Raw genomic sequence first — 14,299 nt, forward strand, 5'->3', positions numbered from 1 at the left:
TCACATGCTATACTTAATCGAGTCGTAACGAGCCATAGGACTAATTGAACACATTTCACCCGACCTTATGTCGTAACCGGTTAATTGATATAACTTACTTGTTTAGGTCAAGGCTAAGCAACTTTCATGCACACGTTTACTTGTTGAAGTACTTTTATACTCGTGCACTCGAGGTGAGATCATAGTCCCACCTTTTCAACAACTTTTTATACTTTTAAATTGTGGGCTGAGAAACATATACTTTGTTACATTTTGTACTACTTGCTTTTATACTTTGAACACAAGTACAAGGAAAACAAACATTCCACAGCGAGTTAGAACAAAAATCCTCAATTCGATTATCATTAGTTACACTTGCAGGGTGTAAGCGAGAACTTATATTGTGTGGCCATACGGGTTTAACAAACCCTCATTCGGACGGTTCGCTACCGTTATGCGGATGAAATATATTTTTGTGTTTTAGTGTGGGTTCTAGCACTGTGTGATGGGGTAACGTTGGTTAAGTCTTGATAATTGGGTGCTCGCGAACAATACTTTTGGAATGCAAACGATTTTGATAATCAACTATGGGAATACTAAATCTTGTGGTTCAAAAACAACGTTTACAAATACATCTATGATTTCACCAACGTTTTTCGTTGACAGTTTTCTACATGTTTTCTTAGGTTCATACTTGGCTATTTGATACATGCTTCCGCGTACACTCATACTTGCTTGGAGTCAAGCATACATACATACATACGCTAGGGATAGCACTTTTGGATTCAAACTTTTGTTTACATACTTACGCTATTTATAGCAACTGTGTTTTTCAACTTATATTATGTCGCAAGTTATTTCATTTATACTTTATGACTTTTGTAAACTTAGACTTGTTGTCGAACGGTTTTGTAAACTAAACTTGCAAGTCTTGTACCTTTCAAATGAATGCGACATAATTTTGGTCAAACGAGTCTCATATAGGGACTACGACCACGCAACGGGACCTAAGTTAACGGTGCCGTCAATAACGGTTTTGGTCGGGTCGTTACAAGTGGTATCAGAGCGTTGGTTGTAGGGAACTAGGACGTGCATTAGTGTGTCTAACAGAGTCGTTAGGACGCATTAGTGAGTCTAGACTACAACCGGATAGTTAGCCATTGCATTCTGACATACATTTGCTATAGATAGCACTTACTTGACTACTTGTGCATTATACTTGAATCATTCTTAGGAAAACTTTTTAATGGTACCCAACCTTCATCATACGAACTCGTATTCCGTCACTTTTTGGTAACACACGTAAATTCATGATTCATACACGTATGGATGACGACGACTTCATTAGTCATACTTGTTCGGGAACTCTGTCTCCCGGATTGTTATTTGCCACCGTTTCAACTTACTATCGGTTCTCCACTGGTGTTTCTTACTATCTACTTTTTGGTGTTACTACCATCACTACTCTAGGTGAGTATCGTCATCACCATTTATCGCTACGGTTGCATGCTACTCGTTATCATGACTCGTTACTCTTTTCATACCTGAATACCTTATTGTCTGACTCGAACCACATTGACGTGAACAATCATTTATACACTTCCCACGGGGAAACGCTTCTTTAGAGTTGTAGAAACTCTTTCGATTTAATACGAGTCACGTTTGAGACGTCGTTACATTTTGTTCATTTTAGATTTTCGTGATTACACGAACTTGAATCTATAGAGTGATGTGGGAATGGAGGTATGAGTTAGCGTAATATAACGACACTCGATCAACGTGGTTATATTACGGTAAGACATACCAAAGTTCTAGTGACGCGTGATGGTGGTTAGACTCGATCAACCTAAACACCACCATGTGCCATGTACATGACTTCATCCTTTCATGTTTGGACATCCGAAAACTCCGAGAATATTGATAACAACCATACCGGGGACACTCCTTCGACTTTTGTCGAACTATACTTATGCTTCCGAATGAATTACCGATTCCTCTCGACTTCAACCATATGTTACACGTGTATACTATCTCGTCCTCGCACAGTCTTATTGACTAATTACGATTTACTCGTTATGCTCGCACCGAGGCGGAAACTTCTCTCTCATCACACTCTTACTTCCGGTTCAGGAAATCTTTACTCTAAACTCTCAATGGGGGGAGAGACTCTCCACGTTATACTAGTATTCACCTCGAGGGTGAATAGTTCCGACGAACGTTTTTCTTTCAGAAACCGATGAGAACTTGCCCCGACGAACGTTTTTGGAAACTGATAAATCTTTCGCGACGCGAATTTTCTTGAGAAACTTGTCCTAACAAACTTGTCCAAATATACCTTACGGAATGTACCCCGTTTCGGATCGAGATCCTCGTTTCACTTCTAGATTTTGGAGTACCTTACAAAAAGCCTCGGGACCGCATTTAGACATGAGTACCGCGTACCATCCACAACCCGACGGACCGAACAAACATGCGATTTAAACCTTGGAAACCATAATACGAATTTGTATTACCAACTTCAAATTTACTTGAGAAGAGTATTTTCCTTTAGCCGAATTCTCTTACTACAATGATTTTCATTCTAGTTTTAACGTCACACCTTTTGAAATCTTATGTGACCGGAAACGTCATTCTCCTTTTGTAGAACCAAGTTAATGAAAATCAAACCACCGAACCCGAGCTAATTCATGGAACAACCAAGAAACTTCTTTAACCGCAGAAAGGCTCGAGACGACCGTAGTCGCCAAAGGAGCTATGCCACTGTTAGACGTAAACTTTTCAAATTCCATGTGGAAAACCGCGTCACGTTAAAAGTCGCACCTTGGAAAGGTTTAATCCGTTTCGGGAAACGTAGGAAGCTAAATCCGCGATATTTTGATCCTTTAAATTCTTGGGGTGTTTTGGACCCGTCGCTAGCCGTTTAGACTTTTCCGACTCATTTTGGGTCTCCGTTTATCCTACATTCGATGTATCAACTCAAAGACGTGTTTTGCGAAACGAGAACTTGCTATCTCCTTTGATGAACTCACTATCGACGATAAACTTCATTCCTAGGAGGGCCGGTCGAAACCATGAATCGTGAACCCAAACTCTAAGACGACGTGAAATCCCGACTGTCAAAGTTCGTTGAAATGCCCAAGGGAGTACCTTCACTTATTCGTAGAACCAACAACGCAAGATCTCGAGGAAGAAACAACAACTACTATTTCCAACTAAATTTCGGGACGAAATTTCTTTTGAGTTGTGGATAATGTAACATCCCGCGTTTTTCCGTTAAATTTAATTTTAACACCGTCTTTTTTTTTTTTAAAACATAATCTTTCGTATTTAAATTAATAGTTTCCGTGAGTAACGTTCATAATATTCTCGTTATTTAATTATAACATCACTCGTTTACTCGAGCATTTTTAAAATATTCGTTTGGTTAATTCCCGCACCCGCTTTGAAACTTGAGGGACTAAACTTGCCAAGAGGGCAAAGAGATGACTAGGTCAACTAGTCAACCTTCACCCTCCTCCATTCATTTCAACCTCCCCATTTCATTACTTCCATTTTTATTCTCTCAAAACCTCAAACACAAAATCATCATCTAAATTCGGTTTAGGGAGCTAGCAACAAAACAAATTACATATTTGGAATCCTCTCTTCATCCTCTTCGATTTGATACTAGTCTCATGGCATGGGGTAAGAATTTCTCATGAAACCCTAACTTGTTAAATTCGTTTTTAGACTTGTCAAGTGGTTAATTAGTGTCTATGGCTCGTAGGGATGTCGTGTATGTAATTTGTATGCTCGTTCTTCGTGTTTTGAAAATATGACATGAACACCCAAATGGGTCTAGCTTAATCTTGAGTTTTGGTTGCTCAAATGATGTTATAAGATAAAGTGTATGTGTTAAAAGTGTTAGTTACTTCATTAGCTTCGTTTTGATATGTTGGATGATGAAAAACTAGCTCAATAACATGAAATGTGTTTTTGGTGAATCGATTATCGTTTTGGTAGGAACTTGATGCGGTTGAATGCTAGTTGAGACACTTGTTTGAATGTATGCTAGTTAACTAGTTAAATTGTATGCGTAAATAGCTTCGAAATGGTGTGATGTATGCTAGCGTTTGATTAGTGAATCATAAGTCTCATTTGTGTCGAAATTGATTTTGAAACGATAACGTGGCTAGTGATTTTGACGTAGTAAATGTTTATTGAAACTTGGAATATGCGTCTAGTTGCAATGTATGCGTTATTACCTTCAAAACGGCATATCGTATGTGTAAATTGGATTCCCGAATCATAAAATACGTTTTACGAACTTGAAACTTTGAAAATAAACCTTTCTTGATCAATTGACGAGTTTTCAGTTATTGTAAATGATGTTTTTGATTGATGATATGTGGTTAGTTGTATTCCTCGTCAAAATACCTTTTGGACGATATATGATAGGCATTATAAGTGTTTGCGGGTCAAGAATTGGGTTGGAAAAGGTTTTGGTTCGTGCACACTTGGAAAAACTGACCAGAATTCTCTGCCCAGGTAGTGGCGCGGCGCGCCACATCCCCGCGCGGCGCGCAGAATCGCCTGGCCAGATTCTGCTCACTTTGTCACATTTCACGCGAAATGTTTGACTAGCTACCGACCTCCGATTCACATGAAACTTGTTCTAATATGCTTATATATGAATAAAAACCTCAGAAAAATAGTTCGGGACCGAACCCGAACGTGTTGACTTTTTCGTTGACTTTGACCAAGTTTGACTTTTAGTCAAACTTAACCAAACTTTTATACAATCATTCTAACATGCTTTTATACTTGTTTCTTGTATGAAACTTGACAACGTGATTCACATGCTATACTTAATCGAGTCGTAACGAGCCATAGGACTAATTGAACACATTTCACCCGACCTTGTGTCGTAACCGGTTAATTGATATAACTTACTTGTTTAGGTCAAGGCTAAGCAACTTTCATGCACACGTTTACTTGTTGAAGTACTTTTATACTCGTGCACTCGAGGTGAGATCATAGTCCCACCTTTTCAACAACTTTTTATACTTTTAAATTGTGGGCTGAGAAACATATACTTTGTTACATTTTGTACTACTTGCTTTTATACTTTGAACACAAGTACAAGGAAAACAAACATTCCACAGCGAGTTAGAACAAAAATCCTCAATTCGATTATCATTAGTTACACTTGCAGGGTGTAAGCGAGAACTTATATTGTGTGGCCATACGGGTTTAACAAACCCTCATTCGGACGGTTCGCTACCGTTATGCGGATGAAATATATTTTTGTGTTTTAGTGTGGGTTCTAGCACTGTGTGATGGGGTAACGTTGGTTAAGTCTTGATAATTGGGTGCTCGCGAACAATACTTTTGGAATGCAAACGATTTTGATAATCAACTATGGGAATACTAAATCTTGTGGTTCAAAAACAACGTTTACAAATACATCTATGATTTCACCAACGTTTTTCGTTGACAGTTTTCTACATGTTTTCTCAGGTTCATACTTGGCTATTTGATACATGCTTCCGCGTACACTCATACTTGCTTGGAGTCAAGCATACATACATACATACGCTAGGGATAGCACTTTTGGATTCAAACTTTTGTTTACATACTTACGCTATTTATAGCAACTGTGTTTTTCAACTTATATTATGTCGCAAGTTATTTCATTTATACTTTATGACTTTTGTAAACTTAGACTTGTTGTCGAACGGTTTTGTAAACTAAACTTGCAAGTCTTGTACCTTTCAAATGAATGCGACATAATTTTGGTCAAACGAGTCTCATATAGGGACTACGACCACGCAACGGGACCTAAGTTAACGGCGCCGTCAATAACGGTTTTGGTCGGGTCGTTACACACCATGTAATCCTAACCTTGCAAGTACATCTTCATCATCACTACCTCGAGGTTTGGGAAACCTCTTTTCAAACTCTTCCTTTACAACTTTAGTCACTTGGTTTGGGACCATTTCCGTCATTTGTCCTTTGACCAACTCCTTGGTTACTTCCCTAACTTTGCCGGTGAAAACCGAGACATATTGTTCAAACACGGCCTCAATCTTTAACGTTAACTCATCCTTCCCTTCGTGAATAGGCTCACTCGTTTCGCATCCATCTTTCGTTTTCATTCTAAGGAATGCAAACGATTAGATCACGAACGTATAAACCACACGCACAACACCGCCCCATCTTGCTAAACACTCATCGTACATCACTTGTTAGACACGATTTGCACCCGTAATAAGGTTTGCAGGTCCTTATTACGCATACACGCCGTATCAATTTGTTAGTACAACGACCGCCTCGCTCGATGATATAAGCAAACACAAACAAAATTCTACGCGATAAAAATACACGCGAGAATTATTATCACAACACAATAATATATTAATAATATCCGCATTACTAATATAAACGTTAGTCCACTTACAAACAAGGCACTAACTATAACCCATTCCGACCCGTAATCCTACAAGTCCTGCAACAAATTAAGCACATACAAAAGTCTAAGTCTAGGCACCTATCTCAAGTCACCTAAATCCCTTAGACCATGCTCTGATACCACTTGTAACACCCCAACCCGTTATATAAACGATCACGCGGAAATATCGATTAAAAAAAAATTTCTTTGTGTGAGACTTGCGCGGCGCGCAGAATGGCCTGGACAGGTTCTGTCTCAAAAAGTCAATTACGCGAAAAAGATTGACCACTTCCCAGCATTTTTAGATGAAACGCTTTACACCACATATTCAAATATGTAAAACTAACACGTTCCATTAATAAAAAGGGTTTTACAAAACTGGACCCACATATGCCCAAATTACCCCTTTAAGTACAAATACGAGTTTTCGACCACAAGACTTTTAATACAAAATAAAGCCGAGCATGGCGATTGGGGATACGATACCCAATCCTAATCAATCTAAAAGCAAGCCTTCTAAAGCAACTACGCAAGCCACTAGGTCCCACGCTTACCCGAGCCACCGCATCCAAGCGAATCTATAAAAACGTAAACAACGAGAGGGTAAGCTAACGCTTAGTGAGTGATAATATACTACATACATATATATGTATAAAATGGACACGCCACACAATATCAAATACCGCATACCGAAGCATCCATGAATAAGGCAACTACACTAAGCATAACGTACGATCTCTAAGCAACATGCTAAAGATATCAACAAAATATAAGTTCACCAATGACGATGTCAACAACGCCAAATAAGCTACACCCGGAGGGTTAGCTACATCACAACAATACGTCAATATATATATATATATATATATATATATATATATATATATATATATATATATATATATATATATATATATATATATATATATACAACAATACAACAATACAACGCGTAATTATGGTTAACCAATAACACAAGGGAATGGTACTTCAAATTTCCCATCGGTGTTCGTAACAACCGTTAGTGTACAACGAAATATATCACTAACCCCTAGGTGACACGGACAACAAAATATCCGTTCAAGCAATCGTTAGTGTACAACAAAATATATCACTAACTCTTAGGCAATTTGGACAACGAAATATCCATCGTTAGTGTACAATGAAATATATCACTAACTCTTGGTGGTATAGACACGTATACCCGGCCCCATCTCCCACCCTACAAATAGATACATTATATACACACATGTATAATCATTCCACTCACAACCACGTGTGATAACGTACACCCAAAGTGTGTACTTCGCCAAAGGTGGTCAACCAAAATGCACAACCGTGCCAATTGGACCCATACACAAGTCCATCAAATCCTCCTACATGTGAAGTGAGCTCTATAGCCGAGAATCACTTCACCCGACCCGCACCCATCCTACACATACATATGCATATAGGATATTAACACTCACCTCGTCGCCTTGAAGAATGCCACCGAATAATCCGCAATCGCCGATGGAATGTGCCTATTCCATTTATCACATAACAAGTAACACAATTAGGGTGGATATACAAATCAACCCAAATTGACTACTAGTGCAATTTTGACCCAAATGCACTTCCAAGCACAAATCGCGCCCCAACTAACCAATAATCACTAACACAAGTGAGAATGGTCCTAATATGCCAATAAAACCCAATCATAGGTGTTAAACACCTATCTTGCCCAAAATGACACTTAAACCCTAATTTGACCCATAAGAAGTCAATATCATGCCATTAGCAAATTTTGACACCAAAACATAATTAACTCGGTTCTATGCTTCAACTTAATCCATTTTAAGTTTATAAACCTTATTAAATCGGCAATTGAGTCCTAATCATCAACAAACCCTAATTTTGACTCTAGTCAAAATTAGTCAACCACAAGAACCCTAATGGTTTCCAAAACATCAATAATCACTAATACTAGTGATTATACACCATTTACAAGTCTTAAACATGGTTAAATCATTAACCAACTCAAAACCCGCCAAATATCAAAATAGCAAGTTTCTATAAACCCTCTTCATCAACTAAGTGGGTTTTACAATTAACAATCTCAAACCCTAACATTGAATCTCAAATCAAACAATGAAATTCGAAGTTTGAACTTACCAATACCGCCAAAATGATGCCGTTGACGAGATGACCAACTTTAAAACCCGAGCTTTGGTGAGAATCCAACTCCTTCTTCTCCAATTCAAGCTCTCTCACTCTAGAATCCTTCCTCTCTCTCTCTCTAGATATGGATGAGAGTGTTTGTGTGGGTGAGAAATGAGCTCCAATGGAGTTCTAGATCAGTTTTGGTGACCCTAAACCGACCCTAAATGAAAAGACCAAAGTACCCCTCTTTTAAACCTTTTAAAAAAACTGAAAATTGCTTGTGACGCATTCGTAGCACCGCTCCATAAGGTGGAGCGAAGCTCCAACCTTCAGGTCAGTTTTCAGAAACTTGTTTTGGCCATAACTTTTTGACCGTAGCTCCATTTTTGATGAATCAAATATCGTTGGAAACGTAATAAGATTTTATTTCCAATGGTAAGGCTTTAAAACATCAACTCAAACTTTATTTGGGGTTGAAAAGATACGTACACACCTTGTCACTTCAGACCACGTCCAGTTTCCTTCGACGTTCGAGCAAGCAACACGTACATGCTGCGTACACTTCATACACGCATCGTACACCATAAATACATTATGTACAATAAATATTTGGGTCTTACACTTAAATTATCACCACTTGTCACTAGAGTTAACTATTTAGGCACTTTTATCCCACATTACTGAGCAAACATGCAAAATTACGAACCTGAGTTATACTTACCACTTACTTGTTAAAAGGAAGAAAAGTAGGTGAATTATAGCTAAGAAACCCAGCTAAATATAAATAATAAAACCATTACTCCCTCTTGGTAACTGATTCTGATGTTTTGCGACCTAACGACACCGCACAAATAAAACTGTCCGTTTTGTCCATATCATAAGGAGAGTAAGTTTTTGCTGCCGCTGCCGCGGATCAAATTTTCTGTTTGTTGAGGTAATCGTGATTCTGTCAAGATATCTGAGATTCTTGAGTGGTGTCTAAGAAAGACAATTATACACGGACTTGGTTGTTGGATTTTCCGAACAGTCTCCAATTATATTGGAACCAAAAGGATCCTGCCTCTCCGTTGTCAGCCTGGCCACTTATTGCAAAGATAAATTGATAAGGAACACACATGCTTAACAAATAGAGAGTTTGTCGGCATAGGATTTAAAGTCCCCATTATAGTAAACCCTTTTTAAAACTATAAAAACAAAATATTAATTATGGTATTAATTTCTGTAGATTCCAGTTCAAACTTAACCGATTACGAAGAAAGTGCGAAAGGCAGTTACTCTCCCACAACTTCAAAAATTGGAGAAGTTTTTCTTTATAAATATAAAAATGAAAAAATCTAAACCCTAATGAGTCTCATCAAGAACTAGTTCTTGATCCTTGTAGTCCAAGAAGCAGGATAAATTCATCCGACTTAGAGATTTCATTGCTTTTGGATAAGTTTTACTCAAATGAACCAGGATTTGACCCTCTTCATGATCCAAAATGGAGGCTCAATCTTAATGAACTTCTCATTATAGAAGATGAAATACGGGAAGAATACCCAAATATTTTCAAATATCCGAACTTGTTTGAATATATTCCAAAAGAGAAACAACACGTTGATAACTCAGATCCCCTGTTTACTGGAAATCTAAATCCTAGCAGAAGGTTAGACGTCTATAGAAAATTTGTTATGTGCCTCTATTCCTCGGATTTCCCATTTTCAAAGTTTCAAATAAATCTATTAAAAGAGCTGCGTAGTCAAGTCCGTTCTCTTCACAAACTGTTAAAGGAATGTGGGGATGATATTTTTGTCAAGTATCGGGATGCAGAAATCGACCTTAAATTTTATTTAGAGTCATTTGTCAGTTTTCTACCTCATATCGATGATAAGGAATTTTCTCAAATACATATCAACCGTTATGTCGCCGCAATGATTTCTGAATTAGAATTTTGGATTGAAAGCAAAAAACCTAACCCTATTTCAAAATATGGAGATCGAGATATCTTCTACTTTGATCTAGCCTCATTTCTCATCAAAAGATTAATCGAAGTTTTTCCTGATTCAACCGAGGAAAGAATACATCAGAATTTCTTCGCAAAAAGAAAGGAAATATATTCTGAACTCGTGCAAATCGTCACTATGTCAAAATTTCCATTTACAACTCCGCAAAGAAAGGTCATTCGAGAAATATCTGTAAATTTACTATCGGTGATCCTGACTCCGCGGAAGATCTTTTATTTCAAGACACAGTGTCAAAACTTCTTTTCAAACTTAATTATCGAGATACTGGACCTAGGGATGGAATTTTAAACGTTAAGAAATTTAGAAGGGCTTTGGTTAAACTTATGGACGACACCGGGGATTTACAAAAGCGTGTGCGTAAAATGTTAAGTGATTTTGAAATATTCTCAGCACACTCCGCTGATTTACTCTAGATGGTCAAAGAAGCTTGCATGCACGGTTGAGCACTCAATAGTACGGCTGACAGTTATCACCCGTACGAATGACTTCAGTCACTCGACAGACCTATATTACACGTTTGGTCACATATGCTCCTGCGACATGAGTTTTCTAGTTCAATACTATCCTAGGTGTACAACGTAGACCTAAACCTATTCTCAGGTTGTTCGACAGTGATGGACAACACTATCTAGTGCACTAACAATTTATCTTTCTTTTCGTGTCATTTCTGGAACCTGTGTAATTTGCGTTATTAATAAAAATAGAATTTTTATTTTACTGTGCGTTTGTTTTTTTTTTAAATATTAGTTTAATTAGTAAAAATAATCGGATTAAAATTCGAAACAAAATTTTATAAATCCTTTATTAATTTAATGATAAATTTTAAAACTTTAAAAATATGAAAAAATTGCGAGTCGGGTCGGGGAAATAAGCCCGTGCGCCACACGGGCCCATTTTTCTTTTCCTTTTTCTTTTTTCTTCCTCCCCTCCTCTCCCTTGGCCGACGGTGAACACACACACACACATCAATTTTCAACCAAATTTAACGATTCAAAGCACTAATCTAAGTCTCTCATGCCTTCTAAACTGATTCCCACTGTCAATTTCGTAAGTAAGGTAATCTTTCACGGTTAAAAATCAAGTTTTTGCTTAAGGTCAAATTTTTGACTTTTGTAAAAATTCGTGTTTTATGCCCAATTTTGATTCCCTACATGCTTAGTTAGACAATGTGATTGGTATGTGTTAGTTTTTAGGTTCGATTGAGACATTTGGTTCACTTTCAGCTTACAATATGTGAATTTGAATTTTGGTCTAGAAATTGGTGAAATTCTTGGAAGTTAGATGTTCTGATAACTCATTTAGGCTTAGTGATTTGCCTAATACACTTAAAAACTAGTTTTGGAACAATGTAGGATCGTTTGATTGAAAATTACAATTTAAATAAAAGTGTACGAAATTAGGCTTTCGATTTTTCCTAGCTTTAAAACGTTTTTAAAACTTAAAATGACTTGAAAATTAGTTTAAATTAAGATATCACCGACTTAAGAATGAAATTGAAACCTAGTCTTTGATTTTTCTTATTTTGTTCATTTTAGTTAAAATGAATATTTTCGATAAAATAGTTTTAAATTATGACTTAAGGACGTTATAGGCAAAGTTTGATGTATTTAAGGTAATTAAAAATGGTCATTAGAATCATTGTATGATTAGAAATCATCTTACTTTGATCAAAATTGCTTATTATGACTAACTCGCTATAATTATTATTTTTAGCATTATTTATTGCAATCACGGGTACGCCTTGAATTTTCCTTGAAAATAAGTTTATAGTCATTTTGGATATTGTTTGCGGTAATTTTGGTTATAATTGACGATAACAGGGATATGGAAAATGCCATTTTTAAAGCCCTCATTTCGATTTTTTTTCGAAAATTATATGCATTTTTCATTCCTTATTAGTCTTATTATTTTGGAACATAACCTACATTATTTAATTATTGCAGATGGCAAATAGAAAACTTCTTTCTAACGAGTAGGAGTTGCCCCATTCTATTCACGAGCAAGATAATCCGGGGGTATATGAGCCGTTTATGAGAAATCGGATAAACATGCAAAAGGGTCACAACAAGTTATCAACTGGGTAGATAATGGAACAATGTGAGTGGGCGGATGAATTGAGAGGAATGTTAAGTTTTCCAATGAATGGAAAGACTCACAATGCCTGGCAAAAGCTGTTTGATATTAATGAACGCGTGTACCAAGAGCAATTTGCTGAGTTTATGGCTACATGGAATTTTGAGGCAAACGTTGACCCAGAAGAGTACAACAGTCGTCGTTGCATCTACTTCCACCACCAAAATATCACGCACCACTTCACTCTTGCATAGTTCGCCACTCATCTGGAACTGTACAAGAATTTTCTTGTCAATCGCTCAGTACTCAAGAGAGGGTACACTACTTTGGACCCTACAATTGATCATCAGGTTTTCTGGCAAACTTACACCACCGATCAAAAAGCCTGGAGGCCAGGGAAAAAGGCCTCCAGTTTCATTAACCAATTCATCACATTCTCCACCACCTCATAGTCAAGATTCTTCATCCGAAAACCCAACATAGCGGAGTTGTCACCATTGCTGACATGCGTCTTATGCACGCCATGTTCCACAAAAGGAACATGCTGGGTGCATATCTTCTGACTCAGGCATTCACTAATGAGAGAAACGCACCTGTACAGTTACGCCGGTTTTAGGAGCCGTAGTCATAAGACTTCTATGTCGGATGCACATCTTGGGTAGTATTGAAGCAATGGGTTATCGAAGGGTGACTGATTCAGAGAAGATTGGGTACAAACTGCTGCACAACTGGCAGTTCATTCAGGTACGGAATGAAATGCCCCGTTCATATACAATATAAACGATTCACAATAGTTGATTAAATCGCGAGGTAATTGACCTCTATATGATACATTTTACGAACATTGTATTCATTTTTAAAAGACAAACTTTCTTTACATCGAAAGTTGACGGCAAGTATACTATTTCATAATACCTCCAACTATAATTGACTTGATAATAATCTTGATGAACTCGACGACTCGAATGCAACGTCTTTTGAAATATGTCATGAATGACTCCAAGTAATATCTCTACTATGAGCAAATGCACAGCGAAAGATTTATTTCATACCTGAGAATAAACATGCTTTCAAGTGTCAACCAAAAGGTTGGTGAGTTCAAAAGTTTATCATAAAACAGTAAAATTCATCATTTTGATAGACCACAAGATTTAAATCCTGCATGGTACAAATGGGCCCGAATCCTATACCCACCTATAATGTACATGCGATATCTTTTAAATACAGTACACCTTTCTCGTGTACGAAATCATCTTTCATAAATCTTAGTAACCGTACACATATCTTGTGTACAAAAATAACATACACATAACCTGTGTATAAAATCATTCTCTCGATACATAACATTCACTTTTCATTGCTTTCATAACTTGGCTTGGTAACCGACCTTAACATATAATGCGCATAATAATATCCCCAAAACAGAACATCTCGTCTATATAATAATCATATAAACTTTGAAGTACTAAACACCACGCCCACTACCCCTTCCGTCTAGTGAACATTCTGGGTGGGGGTGTTAAACTCGGTAGCTACCTTTAGGATTCGCGTCAATTAGGCGTGCACTAATTCTCAAAATTAGTGATGTTCCCTAATTCTTAGGTTACCAAGCAATAATAATCAGGGAAAAAATATTCATATCAATTATGGCAATTATCACGTCCACATAATT

Source organism: Rutidosis leptorrhynchoides, chromosome 3, assembly GCF_046630445.1.
Source record: "Rutidosis leptorrhynchoides isolate AG116_Rl617_1_P2 chromosome 3, CSIRO_AGI_Rlap_v1, whole genome shotgun sequence".
NCBI lineage: Eukaryota > Viridiplantae > Streptophyta > Magnoliopsida > Asterales > Asteraceae > Rutidosis > Rutidosis leptorrhynchoides.